The sequence below is a fragment of the Tenrec ecaudatus genome, chromosome 15 (assembly GCF_050624435.1).
Source record: "Tenrec ecaudatus isolate mTenEca1 chromosome 15, mTenEca1.hap1, whole genome shotgun sequence".
NCBI classification, from domain to species: Eukaryota; Metazoa; Chordata; class Mammalia; order Afrosoricida; family Tenrecidae; genus Tenrec; species Tenrec ecaudatus.
Window position 1 is genome coordinate 27896908 of NC_134544.1, and position 4852 is coordinate 27901759.

The window sequence follows — 4852 nt, forward strand, 5'->3', positions numbered from 1 at the left end:
CTCTTACCAAGAAAGTCAGTTTTGTTAACCTTTGAGTTTTTTTGCATACTTCACTTGGCAAAAAATAGTTTTTTGTCACAACCACTGTGTCCATTTCACGGATGGTCTTCTTTTTTCTGATCCCTTACTTTACTAAATGTTTTGATCATCTAGTGCTGCTGTAACAGAATTACTACATGAGTAGTGTAGGCATTAACAGTTTGAGAGACTTCAAGTCCAAATTCAGAGTGCTGGGTTAAAGGTATGGTTTTCTCTTTATCCACCTTGACAAAGGCCCTTGGCTCTTTTAGCTTCTGCTCCCAGGTGATCTTCCTGGCTCAGCACCTGTCTTCCCTGGGTCTAGGAGGTTCTCAGCATAGTGACCCCAGGTTCAAAGAATATACTCATCTCCAGACCCTTCTCTTGGTAGGAGTAGGTTCTTTCTCCTCTGTCTTGATCTCTTTTAAGATGAACGGTGATGCAGGCCATACCACAGGGGAAACCGCCCTACATCAAATCAGTAAAAAGTTGTTTGAACCCACCAGGAGGCCTGGTGACATAGTGATACATTGAGTTGCTAAGGTCATGAGTTTGAACTCACCAGTCACTCCGTAGATGATAGATAGATAGATAGACAGACAGACAGACAGACAGACAGACAGACAGACAGATAGATAGATAGATAGATGAGAATGCTCCTGTAAGGATTTTTGAAGTCTCGGAAACCCAAAGGAACAGTCCCAGTCTCTCCTCACAGGGTCCATCAGAATCGACCTGCTGGAAGTGAGTTTACTGAGGCAGCTCCCACCCGAATCCCCTTACAACAGGATGATTGAATCATTGGTAACTGCAAACCACTGAGAAGCATGGTCCAGTCAAGTTGACATATTTTGGGAAGGACATAATTCACTTCACAACACCACGCATAACGTCCTTCTTCAGAGACGGGTCCCTCCTGATACTGCGTCCAAAGTACATAACACAAACTCACCATCCTCGCCTCTGATTGTACTTCTAACTGTACCATTCTGACTGTACTTCTTTCGACAGATTGGTTCATTATTCGGGAAATCCGTGGTGCACCCAATATTCTTCCACACCCCCAGTGCTCACATGCACCCATGCCTCTCGAGTCCTCCTTTTTCGTTGTCCAGTTGTCGAATGCATAGAAGGCGATTGAAAGCTCTATGACTTGAGTCAGGCCGCCCTTCCAAAAGGAGTCTTTTGCCTCAGGTTTGCCCAAAGCTAACCTTTGACTGTGGCTCCCATGAGCACAGACGGTGGTCCAGGTAGCAGGAAGCCATTTTTCCATTGGGAAGATTTTCCTTTCCTTTTCCTTGAGGGGTGATCCTGACTGAAGGCTGACGTCTCTGATCTCCATCAGCCAGTGTTGCCCAAGTCTCCTTCCTTCTTTTCAGGAGCACACTCGTCCGTCTGACTATCTCCGGCTGTTAAGGAGTCTCCCTTCAATCTTAATTCTAAGTGCCTCTTCATCCAAGGAAGCTTCAATAAGGGATGTGAAAAAAATGGAATGGAAAGATAGTGGAATTTTCCTAGCACTTTTATGGTCAGTTCCCTTTTCTTTTCACTCTAGTTTCTTCTTCCTCAGCTTCCAATCATTGCATAGGCTTTGGAAGAGGTCGCGGAGCAGTGCCTCCTGGTCTTGTCCTTCATGTGACTAGCTCCTGTGACCTTGTCATGAATGGCACAACCCACACCTTACTGTGGGTCTACATGCAGTTTGGGAAGCTCCTATGCTCCCCAAATTTTTTAGTGATCTTCAGTCAACCTTTCCTTGGATGTGATAGTAATGATAGTGTTTGAAATTTTCCACATTCCATTGGTCTAATATAGGAAGACTAAACTTATAAGGTGGTGTTTATTGCATAGGTACTAAGTACTTGGGGTAGATGGGGTGAAAGAGTTAGCCTGCTTTTAAGCAAAATCCTAGAGATATAACATCATTTAAGATTTTGCTGGTTCAATATTCAATTTAGCACAGCCCCCTTCCCTTGCAGTAAACATTCCTTTTAAGCTCAATCGGTCAGGAAGGTAATAAGTAGCCAGTAGCACAAAGCAGCCCCATTCAGAGCCATCAGGGGATGGTGGCCTGGTAAGGCCAGGCATAGCTGTTTCTCTAGTTTAGATAAATGAGGATGTATGGAGCTTCAGGGCACGTTGACCTAATACCCCCTGGAGAAAGATAAGCATAGATATTGTCTCAAGATCATTGCAAATTCTGTCTTTTCTGCTGCATTGTTGAGAGCATCAGTGGCATCCTGTGATTACTGTCAAATCTGGTAATCCCTTCCTACCATCCTTGTGAAACCTGCTTTGGTCACATAGTTTAAGGTATATAGCTTGCTTGATTTTCACTGGATTTTTGAAGCAGTTTGGGGGTAGCGACCCCCACTGTTTCCTTCTTTCCTGAGTTTTGGAATACAGTAGAATTTCTCAAATCAGCCTGGTCTCTGTCTATGGCTGGAACAGTGTCAGGAAATCTCAGATTCTTGTTTCCCTGCATTACTTTTATAGAAAAAGTCATTTTATTTCAAGGGCAATATATGTTTTTTGTAAGAAAAAATGCGGGGGATGGCAGTGTGGTAGCTGCATAATTTGTTGTCAATTTGAGACTTAAGAGTGAAGGGGTGGAGTTTAACCTATCAATCAGGTCACAGCTTGATGACCTCATTTGGAGGCGCTAAGGAGATAAATAGCTCGCTGGAGGCGGGACACATACTCACTCCCTGTGAGGCATTCCTGTTGAGAAGGCACATGGAGCTACACTAGAGATCTGGAGCTAAAGGAGCCACATGGAGACCCCTGCCAGCGCTGAGATGCTTCCACCACCACTGGATCCACAAGACATTCCACCCACTGGTTCGTGATCGTCCTGCATTCTGCATCATTGCATGTGTTGCGTGAGTCTGGGCTCACATATGAACTAATATAGGATTTATGGATTTTACCTGGGCTGCCATGTTTTCTCAATATTCAATTGCTCTTGTATATAAAGCTCTCTCATACATATATGAGCATCGACTTAGATTTGTTTCTCTCACCTACCTGGACTAACACACAGAGGGAATACAAGAAAAATACAAAGTAAAACCAATGAAAGTTAGAGCCAGGTAAGGCTAAGCCCTGTCCGAGGAGGAAAACACAGGCATTTCCCACCAGCGGAGAGAGGCGGGGAAGGAGGTATGATTGCATGCTATAAACATAGGAAAACTTGCCAGACCCAGAAACACATGGCAGTCTTTCTCCAGCTCTCACGTTTTCACTGCAATAGGAAAAACAAAAAGGAGAGAGAAAGAGGAAAAAGGAATAAAGAAAAGATGCCATGCCATGCAGCAGCGCTGGAAATTATTCCAATCACACACGATTGCGCTATCGGGTCGCTGTGAGTTGGAATCGATAGCAGGTAGCTCGGTTTTGGCTTGGTGCTAAGAGTATGCAGTTCCGTGGCTTTCAAAGGGCCTGGTCTTTCTCAGGGCCACCTCCCCACTGGACAGCATGGACCCCAAGCTTTACGAATGAACAGCGGTGCCGTTGCCTCTGGGGTAAACATTCTAGTTTCAATGTACAGTCAGACTTTTCCCAGACTAGTGTCCGCTAAGGTGTCAGCAGCTATGGGAACCTGTCACTGCTTAAGGACATGCCCATCTTGGCATCTAGGGATTATGCACCGGCAGTCATTGCTGGAGGAGGCATTGAACTTCAGCCATTCAGTCCCACCTGCACTGACTCTCCCAGCACCGTTGTGTTCCCTACTAGGACACTTGGCAGTAAGTGCATTCTTGTCTTGAAGGCCATGGAGAATCAGGACCATAGACTCAAATAACTCTCTATCACCTACTAGTCGCACCTTGGCTTCTCTCCTTGCTTGGATGTAACCACAGACAGGGCTTCTCCCACACTGCATCCAAACAAGCATGTTGCTTGGGTGTCCCAAAACTGATGGGGACAGGTAAATGCCTACCTGTCAAATGTGGAGAGGGTAAACTAAGGAGCCTGGCACTTCATATTCTTGGTCCTTTGTTCTACATACCTGGGCGGGAAAGGTATGCTTTGGGGTGCTTCACTAACTCGGTACCTAGTCCTGGAGTTGGCAAACCTCATCTTTGGGTCTTCAGGGAGGACGTCTCAGCCACAGTGTGGAAGCCTGCATGCTATGCATCACCCATGCTTAGACCTTAAGATGGTTAATCAGCGCCCTGGGAATTTGGAGTAGCCCATTTCCCCTGACAAAGTCTGTCCCTAGACTCTCTAGACTATGAAGCCTGTTTTGGATGTCAGAAATAAATCATGAATTCTTCGTTTGTCTTGCAGTCACAGATCTCTCTGCTCCTGCCTGCCCTTCCCACTCCTCTCCAGCACAGACGCATTTCCTAGACCCACTAGGGTAAAGTCAGATGCACAGAACCATCAAGTGAAAGCCGTAGAGTAACATATGAGAAGTATTAGTCCAATGGCAGCAATTTTAATGTGAGCATTGGGAGGACTGGTGAACATGGGCACACATTCAGTTTACAGACATATGAAAGATTTTCTTTCTGCTTTATAATAGTGCTGTATATAGTAAAGGCTATTAATCTTCACCTTAATTAATGTAATTATTCTTGAAAGTACTTTTGTTCTATTATAAATGTTTCTGTAGGCAGATACATCACTCCTGCATTTGTATTTCTGTCATAATTTGATGCTTAGAAATATTTCCTAAGACCTTCTAGGGTGGGGAACATCAACTGTGAGGGCCATATAAGGTCCTCAAAAAATCATCGACTCCAGTTAACATCACCCACCTTATCAGTCAGAAGCCGTTCCCGCCATTTATGGGTGAGTGGATTAAATGTTTGACCAAATGGAGCAG